At 42.3% G+C, this 12,247-nt stretch overlaps 1 long non-coding RNA gene across 1 annotated transcript in view; it reads right to left on the reverse strand.

Annotated features, from left to right (window-relative positions):
- Positions 1 to 757: 757 nt before the first annotated feature.
- LOC134736942 (uncharacterized) overlaps positions 758 to 12,247 on the reverse strand; it is a 61,842-nt gene continuing 50,352 nt past the window's right edge. Inside the window, exon 3 of the long non-coding RNA XR_010121448.1 lies at positions 758 to 943. This is a non-coding gene — a long non-coding RNA (uncharacterized lncRNA). The remainder of the gene's footprint in view (positions 944 to 12,247) is intronic.

Below are 12,247 nucleotides of genomic sequence, written 5' to 3' on the forward strand. Positions count from 1 at the left end.
TGCCTCCTCCTCTAATGGTAGACCAGGAAACAAGAACGTTGAGGGTGATTCTCTCATGAATAATGCATGATAGTCTGGCTCTTAAGACTGATATTTTTCAGAATGACAATGGGATCAGGTTGTTTTCAACATTTCAATTACATTCAACAAATGCTTATTAAATACTCTGAGCACAGCTGCAAGTCACTGTACCAGTTGCGTAGCACCTTCTGTGGAGGCTGCTAAGATAAAGACAATTTAGGCTTTGCCTTCAAGAGCTTAAAATCTAAACAGGGAGATAGAACAAGGGAAATGACACTCTTAATAAAATGCAGAAAATGCAAATGCCATTAGAGAGAGGTACCAACAACTCTATGTGGGTGTTGAGGAGAGCCAAGATTACATACGATTGAGGGGTGCCTGAAAGAGATGTCAGCTAAGTTTGAAGAATGGGACACCAATAGTTTTGAGTGCCAACTATGTGCCAGACATTAGCATGCAACATCACAATTAATCCTCCCAGCAACCCTACCAAACAGATATTTTCATTCCCAGTTAACTGATGTATAAAGCAAGGCTCTGAGAGGTTAGGCAGGATGCCCCCAAACCAGCATACATATATCCACACACAGACACTCATGCTCTGGTTTCAGTCCTAAACCTCGAGTCCCCCATATATCTACCTTCCTTCCATTATCTCATTGATCCCAACACCTGTCAGAAAACCCTCTGGTTCCCTCTTGTACAGCAGCACATGGTCACACTACCTGCCTGGACCATGATCTCTGGGCACTGGACTCCATCTTCCAATCTGGTTCCTCATACTTCCTCTCACTTGATTTGGGGCTTATCACCAGGGCCTGCTCCACCTTGTGTGCCTGTCTGTTCACCGCGGTCGAATCCGTCTCATTATCTTCTGCACCCACTTTAGGCAGAAGCAAGTGATATGGACAGGAAGAGGCATCTGAAATGAGTGAGGAAGAATGAATTGGGACTTAGAGATAAGCTGAAAAAATGAAATTAAAGAGAATAAGCCAAAGATGATGACTTATTCATTCATTCAACAAAATCCCACACACTTGTCTATGTTCCAGGTTCAAGGTTAGGAGCTATGTTGTGATTTAAAAAAGTATGCATAAGTTTGCTGAGTTTACAGATTAGTTGTAGAGAGGGATGTAAAAACAAATAAACAAGTGAAAATTAGGACCATGTTGGGCCCTTCAAGGACTTTAGAGGAGATAGTGGGTGGATGTAGTGAGGGGAAAGAGTGCTTAGAAGGGTGCCAGAGAGATGGCAGCAGCCAGATGATGCAAGACCACTCACGTAAACCAGACAAGGAGTTTGGTGCTATGTATAATGGGAGGAACCACAGTTAACTCCTATGTCGAATGCAACCCAAATGCAGTTTGTCTCTTGCCCTGAACCCTACAAGTACCACTCCTTTTACCACGTACTGCCCTGGGGTAGAAGTCTGCATTTTTTTTCATCTCCTCCTATCTCATTCTCCCCTATGACATTAGTGAGCAAGGTGAACTTGAATGAAGACCCCCCAAAATGAATGAGGGTGTCCCCATATCTCACATGCCCATTGCCCATTCTAGCCATAAGTTTAATTTTTTGTCTGCTTTAGTTTGGTTATATTATTTCTTTCCCTCCCCCTTTCCTAGCAGTACTCAGTTCTTATATCCTCTCATCTTAAATTTTCCTTTGAGAATCTCAAATTTCTATCTCCCCTGTTAAGTAACTCAACCCCTGTACCCACTCTCAAGTTTACATATCGACACTATTACCCTCTTCTGTAAATAAAGGGTCCTCCACAGGCTTCGCTATCTGCAGAACACACTATAGTGACCATCTTTTGTGGGTTTTTTTTTTTAATCTTATTATTATTATACTTTAAGTTTTAGGGTACATGTGCACAATGTGCAGGTTTGTTACATATGTATACATGTGCCATGTTGGTGTGCTGCACCCATTAACTCATCATTTAGCATTAGGTATATCTTCTAATGCTATCCCTCCCCTCTCCCCCCACCCCACAACAGGCCCCGGTGTGCGAGGTTTCCCTTCCTGTGTCCATGTATTCCCACTGTTCGATTCCCACCTATGAGTCAGAACATGCAGTGTTTGGTTTTTCATCCTTGCGACAGTTTGCTGAGAATGATGGTTTCCAGTTTCATCCATGTCCCTACAAAGGACATGAACTCATTTTTTATGGCTGCATAGTATTCCATGGTGTATATGTGCCACATTTTCTTAATCCGGTCTCTCGTTGTTGGACATTTGGGTTGGTTCCAATTCTTTGCTATTGTGAATAGTGCTGCAATAAACATATGTGTGCATGTGTTTTTATAGCAGCATGATTTATAATCTTTTCGGCATACACCCAGTAATGGGATGGCTGGGTCAAATGGTATTTCTAGTTCTAGATCCCTGAGGAATGGCCACACTGACTTCCACGATGGTTGAACTAGTTTACAGTCCCACCAACAGTGTAAAAGTGTTCCTATTTCTCCACATCCTCTCAAGCACCTGTTGTTTCCTGACTTTTTAGTGATGGCCATTCTAACTGGTGTGAGATGGTATCTCACTGTGGTTTTGATTTGCATTTCTCTGATGGCCAGTGATGATGAGCATTTTTTCATGTGTTTTTTGGCTGCATAAATGTCTTCTTTTGAGAAGTGTCTGTTCATGTCCTTTGCCCACTTTTTGATGGGGTTGTTTGTTTTTTTCCCGTCAATTTGTTTGAGTTCATTGTAGATTCTTGATATTTGCCCTTTCTTAGATGAGCAGATTGCGAAAATTTTCTCCCATTGTGTAGGTTGCCTGTTCACTCTGATGGTAGTTTCTTTTGCTGTGCAGAAGCTCTTTAGTTTAATTAGATCCCATTTGTCAATTTTGGCTTTTGTTGCCATTGCTTTTGGTGTTTTAGACATGAAGCCTTGCCCATGCCTATGTACTGAATGGTATTGCCTAGGTTTTCTTCTAGGGTTTTTATGGTTTTAGGTCTAACATGTTAGTTTTTAATCCATCTTGAATTAATTTTTATATAAGGTGTAAGGAAGGGATCCAGTTTCAGCTTTCTACATATGGCTAGCCAGTTTTCCCAGCACCATTTATTAAATAGGGAATCCTTTCCCCATTTCTTGTTTTTGTCAGGTTTGTCAAAGATCAGATGGTTGTAGATATGCAGCATCATTTCTGAGGGCTCTGTTCTGTTTCATTGATCTATATCTCTGTTTTGGTACCAGTAGCATGCTGTTTTGGTTACTGTAGCCTTGCAGTATAATTTGAAGTCAGGTAGCATGATGCCTCCAGCTTTGTTCTTTTGGCTTAGGATTGACTTGGTGATGCGGGCTCTTTTTTGGTTCCATATGAACTTTAAAGTAGTTTCTTCCAATTCTGTGAAGAAAGTCATTGGTAGCTTGATGGGGATGGCATTGAATCTATAAATTACCTTGGGCAGTATGGCCATTTTCACGATATTGATTCTTCCTACCCATGAGCATGGAATGTTCTTCCATTTGTTTGTATCCTCTTTTATTTCACTGAGCAGTGGTTTGTAGTTCTCCTTGAAGAGGTCCTTCACGTCCCTTGTAAGTTGGATTCCTGGGTATTTTATTCTCTTTGAAGCAATTATGAATGGGAGTTCACTCATGATTTGGCTCTCTGTTTGTCTGTGATTGGTGTACAATAATGCTCGTGATTTTTGTACATTGATTTTGTATCCTGAGACTTTGCTGAAGTTGCTAATCAGCTTAAGGAGATTTTGGGCTGAGACAATGGGGTTTTCTAGATATACAATAATGTCATCTGCAAACAGGGACAATTTGACTTCCTCTTTTCCTAATTGAATACACTTTATTTCCTTCTCCTGCGTAATTGCCCAGGCCAGAAATTCCAACACTATGTTGAATAGGAGTGGTGAGAGAGGGCATCCCTGTCTTGTGCCAGTTTTCAAAGGGAATGCTTCCAGTTTTCGCCCATTCAGTATGATATTGGCTGTGGGTTTGTCATAGATAGCTCTTATTATTTTGAGATATGTCCCATCAATACCTAATTTATTGAGAGTTTTTAGCATGAAGGGTTGTTGAATTTTGTCAAAGGCCTTTTCTACATCTATTGAGATAATCATCTGGTTTTTGTCTTTGGTTCTGTTTATATGCTGGATTACCTTTATTGATTTGCATATGTTGAACCAGCCTTGCATCCCAGGGATGAAGCCCACTTGATCATGGTGGATAAGCTTTCTGATGTGCTGCTGGATTTGGTTTGCCAGTGTTTTATTGAGGATTTTTGCATCAATGTTCATCAAGGATATTGGCCTGAAATTCTCTTTTTTGGTTGTGTCTCTGCCAGGCGTTGGTATCAGGATGATGCTGGCCTCATAAAATGAGTTAGGGAGGATTCCCTCTTTTTCTGTTGATTGGAATAGTTTCAGAAGGAATGGTACCAGCTTCTCCTTGTACCTCTGGTAGAATTCGGCTGTGAATCCATCAGGTCCTGGACTTTTTTTGGTTTGTAAGCTATTGATTATTGCCACAATTTCAGAGCCTGTTATTGGTCTATTCAGAGATTCAACTTCTTCCTGGTTTAGTCTTGGGAGGGTGTATGTGTCCAGGAATTTTTCCATTTCTTCTAGATTTTCTAGTTTATTTGTGTAAAGGTGTTTGTAGTATTCTCTGATGGTAGTTTGTATTTCCGTGGGATCGGTGGTGATTTCCCCTTTTTCATTTTTTATTGCATCTATTTCATTCTCCTCTCTTTTCTTCTTTATTAGTCTTGCTAGTGGTCTATCAATTTTGTTGATCTTTTCAAAAAACCAGCTCCTGGATTCATTAATTTTTTGAAGGGTTTTTTGTGTCTCTATTTCCTTCAGTTCTGCTCTGATTTTAGTTATTTCTTGCCTTCTGCTAGCTTTTGAATTTTTTTGCTCTTGCTTTTCTAGTTCTTTTAATTGTGATGTTAGGGTGTCAATTTTGGATCTTTCCTGCTTTCTCTCCTGGGCATTTAGTGCTATAAATTTCCCTCTACACACTGCTTTGAATGTGTCCCAGAGATTCTGGTATATTGTGTCTTTGTTCTCATTGGTTTCAAAGAACATCTTTATTTCTGCCTTCATTTCATTATGTACCCAGTAGTCATTCAGGAGCAGGTTGTTCAGTTTCCATGTAGTTGAGCGGTTTTGAGTGAGTTTCTTAATCCTGAGTTCTAGCTGGATTGCACTGTGGTCTGTTATTTTACATTTGTGGAGGAGAGCTTTACTTCCAACTATCTGGTCAATTTTGGAATAGGTGTGGTGTGGTGCTGAAAAAAATGTATATTCTGTTGATTTGGGGTGGAGAGTTCTGTAGATGTCTATTAGGTCCACTTTGTGCAGAGCTGAGTTCAATTCCTAGATATCCTTGTTAACTTTCTGTCTTGTTGATCTCTCTAATGTTGACAGTGGGGTTTTAAAGTCTCCCGTTATTATTGTGTGGGAGTCTAAGTCTCTTTGTAGGTCACTCAGGACTTGCTTTATGAATCTGAGTGCTCCTGTATTGGGTGCATATATATTTAGGATAGTTAGCTCTTCTTGTTGAATTGATCCTTCACCATTATGTAATGGCCTTCTTTGTCTCTTTTGATCTTTGTTGGTTTAAAGTCTGTTTTATCAGAGACTAGGATTGCAACCCCTGCCTTTTTTTTTTTCCATTTGCTTGGTAGATCTTCCTCCATCCCTTTATTTTGAACCTATGTGTGTCTCTGCACATGAAATAGGTTTCCTGAATACAGCACATTGGTGGATCTTGACTCTTTATCCAATGTTCCAGTCTATGTCTTTTAATTGGAGCATTTATCCCATTTACCTTTAAAGTTAATATTGTTATGTGTGAATTTGGTGTCATTATGATGTTAGCTGGTTATTTTTCTCGTTAGTTGATGCAGTTTCTTCCTAGCCTCGATGGTCTTTACATTTTGGCATGTTTTTGCAGTGGCTGGTACCAGTTGTTCCTTTCCATGTTTAGTGTTTCCTTCAGGAGCTCTTTTAGGGCAGGCCTGGTGGTGACAAAATCTCTCAGCATTTGCTTGTCTGTAAACTATTTTATTTCTCCTTCACTTATGAAGCTTAGTTTGGCTGGATATGAAATTCTTGGTTGAAAATTCTTTTCTTTAAGAATGTTGAATATCAGCCCCCACTCTCTTCTGGCTTGTAGAGTTTCTGCCCAGAGATCAGTGGTTAGTCTGATGGGCTTCCCTTTGTGGGTAACCTGACCTTTCTCTCTGGCCACCCTTAACATTTTTTCCTTTATTTCAACTTTGGTGAATCTGACAATTATGTGTGTTGGAGTTGCTCTTCTCGAGGAGTATCTTTGTAGCATTCTCTGTATTTCCTGAATCTGAATGTTGGCCTGCCTTGCTAGATTGGGGAAGTTCTCCTGGATAATATCCTGCAGAGTGTTTTCCAACTTGGTTCCATTCTCCCTGTCACTTTCAGGTACACCAGTCAGACGTAGATTTGGTCCTTTCACGTAGTCCCATATCTTTTTATTTTTTTCTTTAAACTTCCCTTCTCGCTTCATTTCATTCATTTCATCTTCCATCACTGATACGCTTTCTTCCAGCTGATCGCATCAGCTCCTGAGGCTTCTGCATTCTTCACGTAATTCTTGAGCCTTGGCTTTCAGCTCCATCAGGTCCTTTAAGGACTTCTCTGCATTGGTTATTCTAGTTATCCATTTGTCTAATTTTTTTTCATAGTTTTTAAACTTCTTTTCCATTGGTTTGAATTTCTTCCTGTAGCTCAGAGTAGTTTGATCATCTGAAGCCTTCTTCTCTCAACTCGTCAAAGTCATTCTCCGTCCAGCTGTGTTCCATTGCTGGTGAGGAGCTGCATTCCTTTGGAGGAGGGGAGGCGCTCTACTTTTTAGGGTTTCCAGTTTTTCTGCTCTGTTTTTCCCCATCTTTGTGGTTTTATCTACTTTTGGTCTTTGATGATGGTGACGTACAGATGGGGTTTTGGTGTGGATGTCCTTTCTGTTTGTTAGTTTTCCTTCTAACAGAGAGGACCCTCAGCTGCAGGTCTGTTGGAGTTTGCTAGAGGTCCACTCCAGACGCTGTTTGCCTGGGTATCAGCATCAGTAGCTGCAGAACAGCAGTGGCTGTAGAACAGTGGATATTGGTGAACCGCAAATGCTGCTGCCTGATCGTTCCTCTGGAAGTTTTGTCTCAGAGGAGTACCCGGCTGTGTGAGGTGTCAGTCTGTCCCTACTGGGTGGTGCCTCCCAGTTAGGCTGCTCGGGGGTCAGGGACCCACTTGAGGAGGCAGTCTGCCCATTCTCAGATCTCCAGCTGCATGCTGGGAGAACCACTACTCTCTTCAAAGCTGTCATACAGGGACATTTAAGTCTGCAGAGGTTAATGCTGTCTTTTCGTTTGTCTGTGCTCTGCCCCCAGAGGTGGAGCCTACAGAGGCAGGCAGGCCTCCTTGAGCTGCAGTGGGCTCCACCCAGTTCGAGCTTCCTGGCTGCTTTGTTTACCTAATCAAGCCTGGGCAATGGTAGGCGCCCCTCCCCCAGCCTTGCTGCCACCTTGCAGTTTGATCTCAGACTGCTGTGCTAGCAATCAGGGAGACTCCGTGGGCCTAGGACCCTCTGAGCCAGGTGTGGGATATGATCTCCTGGTGTGTCATTTTTTAAGCTCATTGGAAAAGCACAGTATTAGGGTGGGAGTGACCCGATTTTCCAGGTGCCGTCTGTCACCCCTTTCTTTGACTAGGAAAGGGAACTCCCTGACCCCTTGTGCTTCCCAAGTGAGGCAATGCCTTGCCCTGCTTCGGCTCATGCATGGTGTGCTGCAGCCACTGTCCTGTACCTACTGTCTGGCACTCCCTAATGAGATGAACCCAGTACCTCAGATGGAAATGCAGAAATCACCTGTCTTCTGTGTTGCCCACTCTGGGAGCTGTGGACTGGAGCTGTTCCTATTTGGCCATCTTGGCTCCACCTGATCCTTTCTATACAGATACCTTTTCAGAGATATCCACTACAATGTGTATTCTTCTTGAAAAGTAGAGCCTTTATCCATCTTTTGTTATATTAAAATGTTATAAAGGACTCTCACTTCCCTATTGCCCATCCCACCCCTCTCGTTCCTCCACATCCCATATTGCCTTATTTCTTCCAAAGAAATACAGGCTCTTTCCATGAAGAATTACAACAAAAATATCTCCATCTTATTATAAATTATTTATACATGTGCTCAGAACAAACCATTCTTTTTTTTTTTTTTCTTTTGAGACTGAGTCTCACTCTATCACCCAGGCTGGAGTACCGTGGCATGATCTTGGCTCACTGCAACTTCCGCCTCCTGGGTTCAAGCAATTCTCCCTTCCTTATCCTCCCGAGTAGCTGGGATTACAGGTGTCTGCCACCACACTCAGCTAATTTTTGTATTTTTTAGTAGAGATGGGGTTTTGCCATGTTGGCCAGGCTGGTCTCAAACTCCTGACCTCAGGTGATCTGCCCATCTCAGCCTCCCAGACTGCTGGGATTACAGGCGTGTGCCACTGTGCCCAGCCCAAACCACTCTTTTAAAGTTATTTTAAAGTTCAAAATGTTTTTCGTATTTCTCAAGTAGTAAAAGAAAACTCATCTGTGGTAGGCAGAATAATTTCCCCACAAATACAGGAAGCCCAAGTCCTAATTCCCCAAATCTGTGAATATGCTACCGTACATAGCAAAAGCAACTTTGCAGACATTCTCAAAATCTTGAGATGGGGAAAGCATCCTGAATTTTCCAGGTGGATCCAATATCATCACAAGAGTCTTTACAAGGGAAAGAGGGAGGCAGGAAAGTCAGACGCAGAAGTGAGAGAACCTCAACTGGCCACTGCTGGTTTTGAAGACACAAGGAGACCAAGGAATGCAGGAGGCCTTTAGAAGCTGCAAAAGGCAAGGAAACAATTTCCCTCTTCAAGCCTCCAAAAGGAACACCTTAATTTTACTCCAGTGAAGTGCATTTAAGACTTGTGACCTCTAGAATTGTTAAGTGATAAGCTTTTGTTATCCAAGTTTGTTACAAAGTTTGTGACCATTTGTTACAGAACTGTAGGAAACTAATACATCATCTTTGAAGCAAGACTAATTTTTTTCTTTGAGAGAGAGAAACACTTCAAGGCAGCAGTTTGGTTTGGCAAAGATAAAGCCACTTCTGCTGTGTTTGAATGTGTACACATGGAGGAGGCAAGCTATTGTTTTTCTGGGCAATAGCTGTCCCAGTGAGGAGTGGGGGTGGTGAAGAGGACAGGGAGGAAACGTAGGTGAGGCAGGTAAAGGCTTTCCCACTCCCTCTCCTGGTGGGCCTCAAAGGATGTTGGAGGCCTGAATTTGGACAGATGGGATGCCTGTGGGAATTCTTGTTTATGTGGGAAGGTAGCCAGATGGGCCTCTAATGGGCAGCAACAGGAAGCCAAGGGTGAGGGGCTGGCCTCTGCAGGAGCCAGGTCTTATGGTGCTAGAGGTTGAGATGCCCAGGTCCTCATTTAAGACGGACTTTCTATATGTTGAAGCTATTACCACTAAACCTTTCACTAAGTTTTGTTGAAATTGATAACTTGATCTTAGGAAAGGACCTGTGCCCACAGAGAAGAGAGAGAACCTGGAGAAAAGTTAGAAGGTAGCAAATGATGACCCAGAGGTCAGAGGGTAGCCTTTTGGAGTAAGATGGCACAATAGTCAGGACCCATTTCTGGCTAACAAAAATCATCTTGGGGAAATCTCAAAAATGTTTCTGAAGAAAACCCCCATGATAGGCCAGAATTTCTGCAATCAGCAAGGAGGGAATCTTAAACCATCTTGGATGGGAATTTAAAGAAAGGGTGACTGTAGGGTAGAGAGATTGGGGAAACCTGGGTTATATATATTTTTAGTGTCTTGTTTTAAAAAATAAGCATGGGCTTTTACCCAGAGTTATTTGAATAACTCTGCATCTCAGTTAAGCGTACTAAGATAGCTCCTAGGCCAGATATGCATTTGTTAATTCATTCAGCACATTTACTCAATGTTGTAAGATAATTAAAACAGACATGATTGAGGCCCCCAGGTATTTTTTCATTAACCCTTGTCTCCTCTCTCCTTTTCCCCCTTCTCTCTCTTTTTTCTTTTTGTTGCCTTCTCTTCCTCTGTAAATTTACTAGCAGAAAAGCTGCAAAGTTAAAAAGAAAGAAAAGGGCACTTGAAAGAACTGTTCTGGGGTTGCACCAATGATCCTGAACAAGAGGCACAGTTCCAAGCTCAAGTTTACTGCAGTTAGTGAAGAAATGGCTACCTGAGCCAAACCACAAGGACACATACCCCTCTCTTCTCTTCACCCCATAAAACTACAATTGTGCTTTGATTCAGGTGCTGCCTGACTCACATCAGGCTCATAAAGCCTTTGACCTCTATTGAGTCACTTAAACTATTTTTTCCTTGACTGCATCTTCTGTAAGTTAGGCAGTTCAGTGGGTGCCTTATATATACTATCTCATTTAAACTTTACAAAGAACCCTAAAGTAGAAACATAATCCCATTCTTCACATATCAGTACTGAGGATTGGATAGATTGGATAAACTGCCTACAGTCAAACAGTCATTACGTGGGACAGTGCTGGCTTAAACCCTTATCTTCCTGATTCCAATCACGGGTGCAAAGAGAGATGTGGAAGCCAGGAGACAGTGCACAGCGGTATCAGGAAGCTGACAGAGAAGGAAAGCGTGACTGCCCCTTTGTATACCAGGCCCTACGTTATCTGCTTTTACACACTGCATTTCATTTAATCCTTACAAGCCAATGAAATGGGCACTGTGATCGCCAGTTTACAAATGAAGGCATGGAGGTTCCAGAGGACAAGTAACTTGTCTGAGTTCACACAGCCAGGTGGGGCTCTTGCTTCCCTCCCTGTCCACTTCCCAGGGATGCTGTGCCACCAACTGCCCTTCCCACATATACTTTCAGTGACTCCTTCTCAACTCGTGGGCAGCTTTCTCTCTTCCCTCAAACTTATGAATTCTCAAATGAAACGCTTTCTAAACTGTATTCCCTCTCCACCCACCAAGCTACTTCCTTACCTCAATTCTAGAAAAAAATAAGTTCGTATTAACTACCTTCACTTCCTCACCTCCCTCATCACATTTAAGCCGGTTCTGCCCCCAGGCTTTTTCTGAAACCAAGCAAAGGCCACTAGAGATTCCCCAGTGGTCAGATCGAATGATCACTTCTCAGCCTCCATCCTTCTTGAGACTTAGATGGATTTGATAGTGTTTATGTAGCATCAATATATAAAACAGATGGAAGTGGAGCTACTTTGTAGTAGGGAGAAGGCCTGACCCAGCCTGCTCAGCCTCCTGTCTGCTTCTTTCCCCTCCCTCCCTGCAGGACTCCCCGAAGCTCCTCGGAGAAGCCCTGGAGTTCTGAGGAGCAGAGATTGAATGCCACTCTTCTTAGACGGGTTTTTCAGACAAATCAAACTAAAGAGACAGAGAAAGATTATTTTTAAGGAATTGGCTCATGCAGTCGTGGAGGCCTGGCAAGTCCAAAATCTTTAGGGTAGTCCAGCAGCTGGAGACAGGGAAGAGTTGCAGTTTGAGTCCAAAGGCTGTCTTCTGGCAGAATTCCCTCTTCTTACAGGGGAGGTCAGTCTTTTCATAGGAAGGCTTTTTTTTTTTTTTTTTAACTAATTTAAGTAGTACTTTTTTTTTTATGATACTTTAGGTTTTAGAGTACATGTGCACAATGTGCAGGTTTGTTACATATGTATCCATGTGCCATGTTGGTTTGCTGCACCCATTAACTCATCATTTAGCATTAGGTATATCTCCTAATGCTGTCCCTCCCCCCTCCCCCCACCTCACAACAGTCCCCGGAGCGTGATGTTCCCCTTCCTGAGTCCATGTGTTCCCATTGTTCACTTCCCACCTATGAGTGAGAACATGTGGTGTTTGGTTTTTTGTCCTTGCGATAGTTTACTGAGAATGATGGTTTCCAGTTTCATCCATGTCCCTACAAAGGACATGAACTCATCATTTTTTATGGCTGCATAGTATTCCATGGTGTATATGTGCCACATTTTCTTAATCCAGTCTATCGTTGCTGGACATTTGGGTTGGTTCCAAGTCTTTGCTATTGTGAATAGTGCCACAATAAACATACGTGTGCATGTGTCTTTATAGCAGCATGATTTATAGTCCTTTGGGTATATACCCAGTAATGGGATGGCTGGGTCAAATGGTATTTCTAGTTCTAGATC

Source organism: Symphalangus syndactylus, chromosome 6, assembly GCF_028878055.3.
Source record: "Symphalangus syndactylus isolate Jambi chromosome 6, NHGRI_mSymSyn1-v2.1_pri, whole genome shotgun sequence".
NCBI classification, from domain to species: Eukaryota; Metazoa; Chordata; class Mammalia; order Primates; family Hylobatidae; genus Symphalangus; species Symphalangus syndactylus.